Source organism: Aptenodytes patagonicus, chromosome 2, assembly GCF_965638725.1.
Source record: "Aptenodytes patagonicus chromosome 2, bAptPat1.pri.cur, whole genome shotgun sequence".
Lineage (NCBI taxonomy): Eukaryota > Metazoa > Chordata > Aves > Sphenisciformes > Spheniscidae > Aptenodytes > Aptenodytes patagonicus.
The window spans coordinates 135494558-135510931 of record NC_134950.1 but is presented as its reverse complement, the minus strand read 5'-3'; the positions used below and the strand labels follow the sequence as shown (position 1 = coordinate 135510931).

Here is a 16374-nt window from a genome sequence, read left to right as displayed (position 1 = left end):
ATTTCAATGTGGTCCAACAAGTGCCAAGTACCGGGGGGGCAATAATATACTGACTTTCCTCCTGTATTAATAGAGCCTGGGTTGCTGTTGATCTTTGCTGCCAGAGGACTCCCCTGGCTCATGTTCAGCTCACTGTCTACCAACACATCCTGGGCGTTTTCAGAACAGCTGCTGCCCAACCAGGCAGACACATTTCCCCCCAGCCTGGATCAATGCAAGGGGTTAGTCCATCTCTGGTGCAGGACTCGGCATTTGTCCTTGCTGAATTTCATGAGGTTTCTGTCAGCCCATTCCTCCAGCATGTCAAGGTCTTTCTGGATGGCAGCCCTCCCCACCAGCATGTTAAATGTACCCCCAACCTGGTCTCATCTGCAAATCTGTTGAGCAACCATCACTCTGTCACCTCCTCCAGGTCATTGTTATGGATGTTAAACCGGACAGGTTCCAGGACAGACCCCTGTGGTACTCCACTTGTTACTCTTGCTACTGGCCTCTGGGTAGAGCATGGTCCATTAACCACTGCCCTCTGGGCCTGACCATCCGATGCATCCGGTTGTCCACTCATCCAGACTGAAACATGTGAACCTTGGTAAAAGCACATTGTGAGAGTCAGTGTCAAAAACCTTGCTGTAGTCTATTAAGCTTTTTAAGCCTTGCTGAAGTCTTGACATCCACGGCTCTCCCCTCATCCACAAATCCAGTCATATTACCATAGAAACACATTCAGGTTGGTAAGCCATGATTTACTCTTTGTAAATCCATGCTGACTTTATCCAGTCACCTTCTTCATATGCCTAGAAATCTGTTCCAAGAGGACTTGCTCCAGGATTTTCCCAGGAACCTAAGCGAGGCTGTCCCTCCTGTAGTTTCCCAAATCATCCTGTTGTCCTTTTCTGAAGATGGGTGCAATATTTGCCTTTCTTCAGTTGTCAGGGACCTCCTTTGATCTCTATGACTTTTCAAAGCTGGTAGAGAGCAGCCTTGTTGTAAGGACATCAGCCAGCCCTCTCAGCTCTCTCAGATGCAGCCCATCTGGTCCCATGGACTTGTATGAGCTGAGTTCTCGCAAGTAATCCCTGTCATTATTTTAATCTGCTGCTCGTACTTCTCCTTCTCCTTGCACAGAGGCCTGGGAGACCTTGTTGGTGAAGAATGAGGCAAAGGAGGCATTGAGTACCTAACAGAGTACCTAACATGGCGGTGTCTGTTGTCACTAAATCACCTACCCTATTCAGCAACCGACCCACATTTTCATTGTTCAGCTCTATGGATGTTTTGTGCCTAACTCTGCATTCAGGAGGATACTGTAGACAATAGATCCTTTACTGAATTTGTTACTGAGACCTGAGGAGTAAACAAAAATTTTATTTTTAATTCAACTTCATTGAACAGCTCATGGCCATGCAGTCTAGCGAAAGAAAGGGGTTGAATATTCTTTATATATGAAAGATTAGCACTCTTGCACCTGTGAAGAAAGCTTGAAATTATCTTTATGTAAGCTCCTCTCATGTTTTTAGATTTTTTTGTCGTTTAACCCAAATTTCAAGATGGAAGTGAGGTTGTGTTTTGTTTTTTTTCCCGCTCTGAACAGTATGTGGGCTAAGAGTTGAGAATGCACATAGGCTGTGCACAGGTGAAAAGGTCACCCGAAAATAATTAGTACATTTAAAATAATATATTTGAGATAGGGGTCAAGGAAATGCCTACGCATTGTGTCTGAGGTATAGCTCATAGAAAGAGAGTTCTTTTTGTAATATAGGTTTTCAAAGGATGTTGTTCTGCTGCTATTGTGCTTCCTCCGCCTCGTAAGAAAAAAACCCCAACTCATAAAGAGTATCACATTCATATACAGAACATAAATTTTGCAGAAAAAATAGATAAATATTTTCAATTGCAGCTAATATAATTTCTCTGATGCACACACTGATGGAAAATAAAATTCAAGTATACACACAGAACACCTACAACAATATGTTCAGGCAATTAAAGAAAATGAACAGTACTTCCAAAACTAAATATTCCAAACACATGTCATTTCAGCTCCTAGCTAAGAGCTGATCATCATTTGGGACTATGCCTTTCTGCCTAAACCACTACTGAGAAGGAAATTCTGTAACATTACTGACCTAACCAGAGGGCAACATGCACTTGCAACCTGCAACAGCTTAATCAATACCATTCCTGTGTCCAGTCAGTGACGGCTATTTTGAACTGGGCTACCAGTCACAGGTGTGAGAGTTTTTGACAGATTTTAGACAGTAATGCACTTAGGTAATCATGTTCAGGGGAAATATTTTTTTTTTAACAAACCCAAGTGTTGTAATTCTAAAACTGATAGGGAAGAGGAGCAGAAGTGGCATAAGAAAATAATGCTCTTTTCTCTCTCTGGCTAAGTACAGCTCTGTTCTCTGATAATGGTAAAAGCTTGTTGCTTTAGAAGGCTGTACCTCTGCTCCCCAATAATAACCTCGCTAATTGTATAGTGCTGTATATAGTGGAAAGATTTTTCCTGACCCCGCAGGGAACTAGAGCTGTGAAGCATAAGATTTGATTAGCCTTATTATCTTAGCTTGCCCAGTTACCAATGTTGTAAGCTCCCATGAAATTATCCACCCCTTTTAAAAATAAAGCCATACTATTTGTCTTGATTATCTCCTCCTGTCTGCAAACAGACCTCAGTGATGAAAATAGCATAGAAATTAGATGTATAGCCTTTTAACTCTATAGGTCCTGTCTCCTTTTATTCTATCATATTGCCTTTCCATGTAAATCAACATTCTCCTAATTATTGTGGTTTTGATCACACCACCCCCTGCCCCAAAAGAAACTTTTTATTTTACCTTCAATATTTGTAATCATCCATGTGATCTTTTAATGAGTTCCTCTGGGGTAGCTTGGAAAATCATGCAATTTCTTATGAAAAGTAGTTTATAAATTTTGCTGTCTTTTTTGATTTTTGAAAATCTTGAATGACGTTTTGTGTACAGACATGAAATCATACCATATACCAAAAAAAACCCTAGCTCATTATTTCTATGGCACAAAGAACTTCATAAAAAAATCCTCGCTGTTTTGACGACGACGATCTTGAATGGTACGCCAGTGGATACATAAACAAGTTATCATCATAAGATTCCCAAATGGTGATAAACACAGCAAAGAAGCTGACACTTTATTGTCTGTAATTTATCCGGTGATGAAGACAGCATATTTTAGGGGTTATCAGATAAAGAAGTAGTCTAGAGTTCCAGCTGTCTGAAGACTGTTCGTAACAACGGATTATCCAAGTTAGACATTGGTAAACTAAAGTGCACAGAACACTGGACTTGCAGGGTATGCCAGCAATCACCTTAAAACTTCATCTAAAAAATGTAGTGTCTCAAAGTCCCTCACTCTAACTGCTCAACGTTGGTTCCCCATAACAGTTAAATATAAAAAGGGGAACTAACTCAAAGAAGCAGCTCTTCTGTGAGTACATCTGTTCATTTCGTCATTAAAATGGTCATCAGAACAGTGACAGAGAATTCGGAATTCAGACCCAGAATTCTGCAGAGCATAAGACAAAGAAAAATTCAGCATAGTGAACATCAGCCAGTAGATCATTGCTCCAGTAATAAGCAGATGTGGTGGTGCTGGTGGTGATTACAGGTTTTGTTTTCCTTTTGTACACCCAGAACTGTAAGGGGACTAAAAACCACACCATCCTCCTTCCCACATTTTGTACACTCGAGTGTCAGCCTCCCTAACCCCTCTACATTAGGATAGGGGCCCTAGTAAAACCAAAAGACCCTACCATGTTACTTGTAGAACCAAGAGAGAACTATCACAGCATTAGCAATCCTAGTCTCTGCTGTTTTACAGAGACTTCATAGTCTTTACATCAGACTTCATAGTAAAAGAAACCTTTTGTTTGAGTGAGATCTGTATCATCAAAGGCAGAGTTCAAAGCTCTGTAGGGTCATAGACTCCAGTGCAAGTGAATACTAATCAATCAGCCCAAAAGTATGAGGGCTGGGGCTGATCTACCATACAGTCTTTCTGCTCCCTGAATCCTGTGGCTAGACAGAGACTGAGATAATCCCTGGCATAAAGCAACTCGGCTTTGGCACTATGCTAACTTATGCCTGGCTGACCATGACCACTAGCCAGAAATTGCTGGGCATAAGTCAGCCCTGGCCAGGTCCCCGTCTTCTCTGCCCTAAACTGGGAACAGGGTGAGGCTTGGCTGAAGTGCAGTAATTGCCCGTTAAATGGGTAAGAGAGATTTACAGTCGTTTTGCACTGCAGGAATGATGCAAAGCTATCAGATTGAACTGCACCATCAGGGTCCTCATGACCATCCTTGGACGGGGGATTTCTGTTATGAGCGGCGTGTGAATGTAAGTAATAAAAAGCCAAAAGGATATGATAATTCCTGCCAGAGGGTAAACATCAATTTCTAAATTATTCTCTAAAACAATACATCTCTGTTTTTTCCCTGACCCTAATGGGTCAAATGGGTTAAGTAGCGGGCAAGAAATGGTGCGTGAGCATTTGGGACACATTCCCTGAAGGGCTTCAAGTAGCCAAATAGCAGCTGCAGAGGCCAGCATGGAAGACATTCAAAAGGCTGTGAAGCAGTCAAAGCACTTTGTGTTTAGGTATTTCTGTTACAGCCAAAAACGGGCTCTCATGTTTCACAGGTTTGGATTCAAGCTTTGAGCTGAACCGTAATAAGGAACCTCTAAGTTTTGCAGCGAAGCGATTTTCTTTCATTGGCCACGAAGCTGAAGTCAGGATATCATGAAAGGTGCCAGCATAAATTGCTACAACCCTTTCTCCTTAATAGAATAATGTTCAGCCTCCTCAAATGCAGGGACTGTAAGAGAAGTCAACAAGACATTGAGTTGTGAAATACAGGAAGAGATGACAGTTATGCGTTTTGTGGCTCTGGTTCAAAAGGTTTTCCATTAGAACATCACAAAAAATAAATGAGGGGCAAAGGAGAGTGAAAGATCTGGAGTTATTTTTCGGGGTGTGAGGATTTTCTACGCCTGTCAGTTTTTCCGTTGTAGCCGCAGGGTTTGAACACCGAAAGGGTGGTAGGTCATTACTTAGCTTAGAATCCCTTATGATGTGTTAAGTTTCCTTTCAGTTTAGTAAGGAAAAGATAACTGCTTGTGAAGCAAATTACCAAAAATATGTTCAGTTTGGACTTATTTACTGAGAACTTGCAGGAGGGCTGTAAGCTTTTTGGACCTGGGGATGCATGATTCCACGTGCTTGTGAGGCTCTCAGCACAGAGTAGCTACTGTAATTTGAAGAGTAAGTAAAAATAATTCCTAAAGGAATTTTACATGCTGGTTTCCTAAGATGAGGACAGCAAAATCTTATTTACTTGATGTATGTTTATTGGTCAATCTCAGAAAGGTTTTTCACCTGCTGGCTGCTGTTCCACAATTTCTTTAATTATGCCCATCATAGATGTGCCGCTTCCTTTGGTATCTTTGGTTGCATAAAAATCAGTTTATTTGTCATCTGGTAGGAAAGCACAATCTGAACCTGTTAAAATGAAAATAGATACCTAGTGGATTTTCTGTTCAAACTCCACCCCCACATAGTTCTGGCTTTCCCTTCTCCCCAGTGGCTCCCAAAGCAAAAGCCAGTGCGAATTGCAGACAGCTTCTTATTAAGGGTTACCATATGTCACACCAGGCTATCATGTGTTCTTAAAACAGCATAATTAAGTAGATTACAGTTGAACTGTACACTTGGACTTTAAAATTTTTGGAAAAGTTGGCAAGAGAAGGAAAAAAGTGAATGACACCAAGCTGAGGAATAAAGTATTGTTTTGGATATGAACATTTTCTTTTATGGGGCAAATTTTACCCTTAGATATACGATCCAGCTTTAGTAAGAATTGTGTGTGCAAGACTGACCTAATGTTTGCAACTCAGACGTCAGAAAGCCCGAGAGTATCCAAAGGTGAGAGTCTCCGCAAAATCAGCCAGAAGCAAAAAACGAAAGCTAGTCTATTTATCACGGTTCAAAACAAACGACGTGTTTAAAGTAAACAGGGATCAGAAGTGCGGGAAAATCAGTTTTTCAGCGTTGTTTCCACCTCAGTGGTGCTGGATGTTATTAGTATCGGGGAAAACTCCCCCCCCCCCCCCTTTAAAATACTTGATTTACGCTTTGCCAGCGTTTCTCGCGCTGGGTGACTGAGCAGGCAGCGCCAAGTGAAACGCTGGCGTCTCCACTCCGGACTCGGAGCGGGGAAGAGTCCAAACCTGCCCCGGCAAACACCGACACCAACCCCAGCCGGGGAGCGCGTGTGCTCCGCGCTCCACAGCATGGGGACGCAGACGCCTGCCCTCTCGCACACCAGCGCTCTCCATTGCAAACACGCTCGCCCTCACACACACTTGCTTTTACGCAAACAGACTCCTGCCCTCGCGCACCAACTGCCTCCCCGACACACCCATACGCGCTCTCCTTCGCACGCGCAGCCACACAGGTAGGTGCTCTCTCTGACACGCGCAGCCACACGCATAGGCGCTCTCACACGCACTCTGACACGCGCAGCCACACGCATAGGCGCTCTCACACGCACTCCCACAGACGTACGCCCCCGCTCCCTCACACGCGGTTACCCCCGCGCTCCCGCACTCACAGCCTCCCTCACGCACACACCCGCGGGGGGCGGGGCCCGCCGCCGGGCAGGCAGGCGGGGGGGCGAGGCAGAGGCGCGCGCGCCCCCTCAGGCGCCCAGCCGGTTGCTGCGGGAGGCGGGGGAGGTGCTCGCGCGCCATCGCCGCGGAGGCCGCGCGCGCGCCGGGGAGGCAGGGGGCGGGGGAGGAGGAGCGGGAGCGCGTGCTACAGCCACGCCGGCGGCGCGCGCCGAGGCGGGCGCAGAGCGGCAGGAACGGCGGCGGTGGCGGAGCCGGAGCCGGCGGGGGAAGCGGCGGCACCACCTCCGGCTCGCCCTCTCCCTCCGCCAACCGCCAGCTCGCTCGCCCGAGTTCGTAGATGGGGCTGAGCGGCGCCCGCTGAGGAGGGGACGGGGAGCGGGAGCCGGTGCCAGCCGGTGAGTCGCGGTACCGGCGAGGAGGTCGCGTGTGCCGGGGGGAGGGTTCGTCCGCCCGCTTCTCCCTCCCTTCAAGCCGGCGGGGAAATGGTGGTGGGAGACGGGATCCCGCGGCGGTCCCGGCCGAGCCCCTTGCCCCGGGGCCGGGCGGCCGGAGCGGGGCGCCCTGCGTGCGTGTGGCGTGAGGGAGGAAGAGCCGCCCGCCCGCCTGCAGGTACCGGTGCCGGGCGGGCCTGCAGGGGAGCGAACATGGCAGCGCAGGAGTCGGGGAAGAGGGATTTTTGCCCCCAGAGTGAGGATTAACCCCTCTCCTCCCGCCTCCGGATGCGGCCCCGGGAGACTCGGTCTTCATCTGCCGCTCCGGATTATCTACCCGCCCACCCTCATTCCCCCACCCCCTTCCCGGTGTTTTCTCTCCTCCTGGAGATTATCAGATTTCCCGCCCCTCCCTCTCCGGGATCCTCCGCCTCCCCCCTCCTCCGAGGGGATTATCTCCCCCCTTCTCTGCCGGATTATCCCCCCGGTTCGCTGTCCCTGTCCCTCCCTCCCCGGTTATGCCCCTCCACAGCCTCGCCTCTCGGGGATTATCTGCTCTCCCTTTGGGGTGATTCCTCCTCTCTTGATCTCTGCCCCGGCCTTTCCCTGCTTATTTTCCTCCCGAGGAAGTCATCCCTCCCCTTCCGTCTGCCTCTGACTGGGGAAAGGGGAGAAAATGTGGTTGTAATCGGGTGGGCAGGAGTTTCCAGTAGTGCTGTCATCTCCTTGGTCTCTGTACTAGTACTACAGGCAAGTGGATGTAGGTGGTAGGAGAGGCACCAAGGATGTACAAAGCTTGTGCAGAGTTCAGCCTGTGGCGTTGTGCTCCGTATGCAGGAAAATATCTGCACCCTTTCTGCGATGTTACAGCTGTTGGTGGAGATGCTGGTGAAAGAGAGCCTATCTGGATCAATGCTTTATAAAGGCATGCACATGCGTGGCTGGGTGGTGGATACTGCACGTTAACCAGAAACTGCACTGAAAAAAAGCCAACAGCCTCCTAGTTTCTTTGAGGAAGGTAAAACGTACAGTAGTAGCATTATAATATAACTGGGAAGGTGCATGGATGACATTGCTGCTGTCCAGGGGTCAAAGCTGACTTGGATAGCTTCTGTCTTGGCTTTCAAGGCATTTGGCTTAGGCTATTGCTCTGTGGTGAGGAGGAAGGTATCTTTTGCTTAGGCTCTGATACTTATGTGGTTCATTACTGTCAACATGCTGGCAGAGGAAAAATGAGTTTGGTCCTAAAGAGGAGAGATAAGGTTTATCCCATGTATTTGGCTCCTGTGTAGGTTAGACCATTCTCTTCTCGTTACTACTGGTCTTATTGTACATGGGATTGTTGGAGGAGAGTTGCAGATCATTTGACCGTCTTGCGGCACAAGGCCCAGGATTATATCCATTAAACTTCCCCAACTTGGCTTTGAGAGAAGGAGGGGCCGTGAGAAATTGTAGAGAGGCTCGGCAGCTATAAATAGATGTCAGACTAGAGGAGGCTTTGGACAAATCTTAGCATGCTGCTTCTGAACAGATAGTGTCTGTTAAACTGGTTGAGTTGACACTAGCATCATAATGTTTCCTTTTATTTCTGCTGAGGTGGTTGGCTTTTAACACTTTGACATGTGACAGGACCATGCAACATCTGTCACAAAATTCTTCTTGAAAATGCCATAGAGAAAATTCTCATTTAAATAAAGTGCTGATAATTGGAGTCTAGTTTGAGTTCATTTTAATGTGATTTTTAAAGGACTCTTCAGAGAAATCTTCAATTTCCTCTTCCCTCCCTTGAAATGTTTGGAATTGATGATCTTGTTCTCCTTATTTTGTTCTCGAAGTATTGCACTATATAGATTACCTGAGATCCATATTGCTGTGAAAAATCTGCAGTACTGAGGCATGGTGTCATAATGCTGGTACCATTGTTAGTTTTTATTTCCTTGTCTTTTCTAGATGAGACGCTTTACTGCTCTCTTCGTTGTTGGGTTTTGGGGGGGTTTTTTGGTGGTTTTTTGTTTGTTGGGTTTTTTTTACGGAACCTGCAGTGTCTAACCAAAAGTGTGTATATTCAGCTTCTTTCAATTCTGTGTGCTTGCATTTGTTTCAGATCCTACGGATCACTGCTGTTTCAGCCTGTCTTGTCAAGAACTACTTAATATGGAAATTATTGACAAATATACTGTACCAGCTATGTGGAATGGTGTCTGTTCTGCTGCTATATTAGTGGTCCAACTGTGCATAGTAAAAGTCTCTAAAATGATTGAAAAGCTGTTGCAACATATGTGCAATTGGACCTTTCTTGAACTACTTCTTGTTGTTTTTTTTTTTCTTTAAACAAATAATGGAAGCTATTAACTTAAATCATGCTTTAATCACATATGTTTTGTTTTTTTTTAAATAAAATAAAAATAAGAAAGGAAGTAGTGAAAATATGCCTGGCTAATATGAAGGAGTCTTAATGAAGGCTAACAGAGAGGATGAATGTCTGCAAGAACCCCGACTTTTAGGATGTTTCTTATTTAAAGCATAAAATTTTAATCTAATCTTTTTTTCTGAATTACTGTGTACGCAAACCTCAGGGAGGTAGAAAGGAGCAGAAATCTAGGCAATATAACTTACTACTTTTGCCATTTTTAGTTGATGTTTAACAACAGTAAAACCAAATAATCTACCAAATAATTTGGCAGGCTTTATTTTGAGCTGTTAAGGATGTGATCTGGGCATTGCCCTCAAACACTTGGCTTCTTCAGTCAGAATCAAGCTCCAGCTTGATATTAGGTCCTTGTGTTGGGTATTTCTACGTGCAGAAACAAAGGTCAATGATCTGGGAAGAACTTTATAGTACCATAATGACAGGCAAAAGTGTCTTTAGCATGAGTCCCTTTGTACAGTGACTCAGTCCCTGAATCATTCTGTTTTTCTAAATGTATTTATTTGTAGAAATTACTTACAGTTTGAATGCACTTTTATAAAAGTTTAGTGTCCCACTTTAAAACCATGCTTTCTGCTATAGTACAAGTGATTTAAAGTTCTGGCTTGATGTGACTGTCCCAGGCTCTTGTGAGTGCCCTTTGATCCTCTGTGCAGGACACTGATCCATAGATCAGTGAATCTTTTCTTATGCTGTAGAAAAGGGGGAGGAATTTCTTTTTACTTAAGAGACAGATATGCACTTTGGATTGTGATAATGTTTGTGGTAGTACTTTAGGTGTTGCAGTCTCCATCCAGATGTGGAATGAATTACGCTGTCCTAAGATTTGAAAGGATAAAAAACTCACACAAGTTTAAATAAAATGCCCTGTTGTGTTCTGTGTTTAAGGTAAAAATGGATAAAAATTGACTCATCCTGGTTTGAGGGAATTGACTGAGGTAGTGCTCACGCTACTAGGTGAGGAAAGAGTATTTGCTGCAGAAGGATGGACAGATAGGTTCTCAACACTACATACACCTGAACTTGCTTTTTGCTGCTTATTCTTTCTCTCTCTTTTTTTTTTTTTTTTGAGCTGGCCTTGAACGAGATGTTCATGTTAGTTCTTTTGAGGAAAAGAGAGCCAATAGAGGAGTTGAGGTGTAGGGAGAAACTCTTCTTAACTCTTCTTAACAAGCCAAACAAGTTACTGTACCAGTAGGAAGTGCACAGTATATGTTCTGTAAATTCAATGCTGAGGCAAACTGGAATGGGTTTGGCCTTGCACATGTGGTTAAAAACTGACTTTTTAGAAACATCCTGCAACTGGAGTGGCACAGACGCTATTGGAGTTATTTGTGTGGAAATAAAAAGTAGAATATGGTGACAGGGTTGAGAGCGAGTCTGTGAGAGGGAAAGTGGTTTTACTGTCCTCCACAATTGAAGAAGCTCATAAAGGGTCCTGGGGAAAAGTGAGTTTAGTTCAGGCTGACATGTGAGAGGCAGGCTGAAATACAGATGTGCCAGTCACAAATACTATTAGAGGAGTCACAAATACTATTAGAGGAATGTAATGGTTTGTTTTCATTGAAAGGAAGGTGTCAATGTGACTTTTTTATCACAGGATAAATAGTAGATGATGGTTGTTTCAGAGCTTAAAACTGATCTAAGATTTTATTTAGGTGTGTGCCAGCTAGAGGGCAGTGCCAAATAACTGGACCAGTAGGCGTTACTGGCTAGCTCAGTATGGTTGTGACTGAAGTCTTTCTAATTTGAGTTCCACAAAATGTCAGAATAATGGTTCAGGTTTTGGGGGGGAGGGGTTAAGATAATTTTAAAGTCAAGGTATTATCTGATTCCGTGGTCATTATAAACATCTGCAGTTGGATCTCAGGTTGTACTACAGCAAAACTGTTGTCTTTTGCAGTGGGATAAACAAAGCATCGTGATGTTAATGTGCTAGCCTGTGGCTTAAAAATTGCTTTTTTCAGAATAAAGCAAGCCTGAATTATTTAGTTACAGCTGATGTCATTCTTACAAGAATAATGGAGACAAAAAAGAGAAAAAGAGGGGTTAAGGAGAGGTGTTTTTTCATATCAAAACATTTACATTCCTATTTTGGGTTAATTAGAGTCTTTAAAATGATGGTAAGTAATTTCACAACCGGTATTAAATAATAAAAATTTGAAAATGGGAGGTTCTCTACTTTTACCTCATGTTTAATTATTTTCAAGGTCTCTGGCTTAAAAAAAAAAAGGTGTTACATATTGAGAATGCTTCATATTAGCAACCATTCTGTGGGTTTTACATGTCAGCTATTTAAAGAACTTGTTCTAATGTTAGTGTCCAGGTCTCATGAAAGCATTGTGGAAATTAGCAAGATACTGAAATTAGATGACATTTCAGATTTACTGGCAACAAATGTTATTTAAGAAATTACTTGGATATGTTATTTTAAGAGTATTGACTAGTTTTGCATTCTGACAAGCAACTGTTTGAGAGTAGGAACCTTGTGAAATCCATACTGGCTGCAGGGAATGTCAGTGGTTTCTGCAAACTCTTTTTTTTTTTTTTTTTTTGAGGGGGGGAGAGGAAACCAATTCTTTGCATTTTACACAAAAACATTGCTCTTACAGCTTTTGCTTACCCAAATCTCAAAGGATCAAATTACTGTTTCGGTTAAATTTACTTTTCCAGTAGGTGGAGACACAACTGTTAATTTCAAATAAGCTTAAGCCTTTACTTTTTGATTCCAAACATTTTGTCAAGATACTGTTGAAATAATGAAAATTAGGAGTTAAGAAAAATAGTTTAAATTTTTAGTTTAAGATAGTTCATTTAAGCCTCTTTTGCTGAGATAGTGTTGGCATTCAAATACTATTTCTGTAGTAAGAGTGGCTACTCAAATAATTTGGTTTTAGTTTTGTAATTAAAGCCTTATCTCCACCCACTGGTCAAATGTGCATTAATGAAAAGTTAAAGTGAATACCATTTTAAATATCTAAACACAGGATGGAGGAAAGTAGATTGAGGGTAAATAGATAGGGTAAATAGACTGAGGGTAAAAAGATAGGGTAAAGCTTTTTCTTAAAACTAATAACACAATGTAGGGGAGCACTCACGTAAATCTGTAGGGGAATGAAAGAAAAATATATCAGCCATTCTGACTGTGTTACTACATTCCTTGATATGTTTTTAAAAAAATATTTGATTCCATGTTCATTCATTAGTTACCAATGTTATGTTCGGAGATATGCATGCAGCTACCATGTGAGAGGTTTTGTATGTAAAACATCTCAACAACTTTTTATGTGACATTGATTTATTTTTTAGTAAGTCAGTGGGCCAATTGGTAAGTCAGCCTTTACATATCCTCCTATTAAAATTCCACCCCATGCCTTTCCTGATCCACTGTTGAAGTTTACAGAAGTCTTTTTGGCAAGATGAAACTGCTTATACAACAGAAGTTCTGAAACTGGGAAGGCAAACTACAGTCTAGTGAATGAAATGAGTGAAAAGTTTATTTTGCCTTTCCAAGCAATTCTCCTTACTGAATTGTGAACTATTGTGCTGTAGGAAAGCACAGTGTTGCTGGACAGAAATTGCTTGAATGATATTAAGTTTACCATATACTGCTTCTTACAGCTTCACTTGCATTTTTCGGGTCACTAGAAGTGCAGGAGGAGGAGGTGTAATTAACAATTGAAAGTTCAGTTTATGCATCCACTGGTAAAGAACATGTGGGCAGGGAGAAATTGTTAAGTGAAACTTGATGTTTATAGAGTGTATGAGTGTAAGGCAGTCATCTGAACGCAAATCATGCAAATATTCAGTCGCTTTTCCCAGATCTACTGGTACAGTTTTGCTGCTTACACTAGATTTGGTAAGCAATAGCAAAATGGGATGAGCAGTGCTTGATGTGTTTAGTTCTGATCAGCGAAGCTCTTTTATATAGATTTAATCTATGTAGTATTTGAGGAACTTCCAGAAGCATGTTGCTTGATGTAATTGGCATTTGTCGTATGTGGTCTTCCCTCTGAGGACAAACTCTTTGTGTACATTGCTATGTGTGACATTTAAAGCAATGTTCAAGTGAAGCTTATTTATGAAGTGAAACACTAGTGATATTTTGGCTGGCTCTGTGATTTTTGTTTCATTCTTTCATAGCTTTCTCCGGAGTGGCCCACTTGCTGCATAGATAAAATTTAACCTTGGCATGAACCTGTTCTGTGAGAGGAGGTGTCCATCATTAGCTCTGTGATAATCTCATAGGTGTCTTGGCTCAAGAGTGATAAAATGGACACACTACATTTGAGTCACTGTTCTTTGGGAAGCAAGATAAACTGGCAACCAGTGTTACTGGGTTTTAAACAGTGCTTCTGTAACATTAGCTGGTCCTATAGAGGTAATGACTGAGCTTGAGTTGCTCTGACTGGTGGTTGAGAATCCTCCTCCTGCTGCTGCTGCCTGCGGGCATCATATCCATTTCATGTTCCCGTTGCTAGAAGGGAGAAATGTTTGGGCAGTTTTGAGGACAGGCAATAAACACACTAAAACAAACGTTAGGAGAGGCGTAGGAGAGCACTGAAAAGTTGGCAGTTGAATTGTCTCTTAAGTTTGATGCATAATAAGGTAGGAAAAAATTCCATCCATCTCTGTCTGTGTCCGTCCGCCCCCTGCCCCGGCTCCCAAGATGTAGGTCTTAGGGATCAAGACATTGTTAGAAATCTTGCTATCGGGCTGGGAGAGTAACTGGATGTGTACAGTGGTGAGAAGGGTAAGAGGCTTTGGGTGTTGTTAAAAGGTGTAGTAAGGTGTTTTTAATGTAATTATTTCCAAGTCCCGAGTGTCAAGTATGAAAGCCTGAGGCAGAGCCCCTCCCGTTTCTCGATGGAACTGTGGCTCGAACGCTCCCTCTAGTGGTTACGCCGTGACATCGAACTTGGGGAAGTGCTCTGGCTGAGTGACAGGAGCCCGCTATTTTTGTATGGGTGCCTGCTTGCTTAGCTGCGTACAGTGATAAATAAGCCGGTGCTACTTAACAAGTAAGTAGCTCAATACAATTAAAAAAAAAAAAAAACCACAAAACCACTGTAGCCAAAACTTGATACATTTCGAAATCTTGGTCTAGTAATTGGATCAAAAAGTGAATCCCCCATCCAGTAGTCTATTACTTGGTGAAGTCACTGCAGCCTGTTTGCTGGGATTTTTTGTGCTGTCACCTGGAAGCATGCAAGTTTACTGTTGAACGGAATTTATTAGCTATGAATTGAAGCGTACGCGTTTAACTGCCAAATCCTGGCAAATAGCTCTGCAAACAGCACAGACTAACTAAACAGCAGCAGAATGAAATGCATAGTTCTTACCAAGTTTACCGTACAGTTCTCAGTCTTAGGTCAGATTCCATGCTATTACAGTTCAGGAAAGCTGTAAGCAGCAACAGTAAAACTGTTGAATGGGGGTCTTCAGAAGGAAGTACTTCATTGGTACTAATGAGTGGGAAATGGAAAAGAGGAGGGTGGACTGTTCAGCAGCTGGACTCCTAATAAAGTGGAAGGTCTCAAGATATATTGTCATAAGTCATTTGAAATTTCCAAGAGAAGTGAATGCTTCATACCTGATTCCAAGCTTCTGGTATTGTTTCACTTTGTTTCTTTTTAACTGTTCAAAACTTGACCTTCTGGCTCCTAGTAAAGTTCTTTTCTGTAGACAAGACATACAGTTAGGCCTTGTTTGACCACGCATCTTATTTCTCCATAAAGCCACCAAAACTATTTTGAGACAGTTTTGTATCACAGTGAGATTGTCAGAATGGTGCTGTTAGGTCTTGCTATTAACTGGAGATGTTGAATTAAAACACTTTATGTGGTCTATTAAGTAAGTTAGAGCTCATAAGAATATAGTGGTTTATTTTTTTAAAGTAATCTCATTTGTAAGGTACTGGCAAAAACCTATATAGAGAAATTTTCAGTGAAACCAGTAGGAATTTTTTCTTTAGAGTTATAAGGATTAGTCTAATTACAAATTTGGCAAGAAGTGCTTTTGCAAGAAGTTCCAAAACACTCTGCTACTTAGCTGAGAATGCATGGGCACTATATGAAAAAGTGGAACTATATGTCCGTTCATGCTTGACATCTGGTGTTCTAAAGTCTTACTGGTTACACATATCTGTTTACCCCCACCGATAAAGAACATTACACAGAATGCATACTTTTGTACACAAAATTATTTTCTCAGTATTCATGCCATTCTGAAGCTTTTATGCATTTCAAATTAAAAAAAAAGAAAACCTTTGGGTCTCCCCACCCCAGGCATAAGTGATTTTACTTTACAAATATAATTACTCTACTTCCAGAAGGTAATCTCTCTGGACAGCCATAGACTAGTTTGAATTAGATTACTCTGGTTTTTCCTCCAGGGTGAGTTAATACATTGAGTTTTATTTTTCTGTAATTACTTCAAAATTCAGATCACTTTTAATGCTTGCTATTCTTCCTTATTACTAGATTGGGATAGCTAAGAATACTTGCATTTTAAAGGTTTACATTAACTTTTTTTTACCTGTAACTTTATTTTCTCCAGGTAGATAATCTGCTCTACTCCTGGAGCTTATGTTGTATTCACTTAGTCTCAGTTGTAGAGTTTCTTAATTTGGAAATACTGGAAATATTTACTTAATAAGCAGAGAGTAAGCACACTAAATCTTTCAGTTGTGACATTTAAGTAAGTCTAGCTAGAGCAATGTTTTTGTTAAATCTGTATTTCCAGAGTTCTGGGTTTGCAAACCTTTCAAGTAGTTTGGCAGTAAGCTGCATGAATAAAACAAGTTACTCCATTTTACCTCTATTACAAAATCTTGGGACAGAAA

General features: G+C 42.3%; 1 protein-coding gene across 5 annotated transcripts in view; it reads left to right on the top strand.

Moving 5' to 3' along the window:
- The first annotated feature begins 6920 nt into the window (after window positions 1-6920).
- The window catches only part of PALS2 (protein associated with LIN7 2, MAGUK p55 family member), a 61669-nt gene continuing 52215 nt past the window's right edge, over window positions 6921-16374 (top strand). For all 5 annotated transcript variants that reach the window (XM_076331327.1, XM_076331328.1, XM_076331325.1 and 2 more), the window contains exon 1: window positions 6921-7066. The gene's annotated coding sequence lies outside the window, so the exon portion shown is untranslated. The remainder of the gene's footprint in view (window positions 7067-16374) is intronic.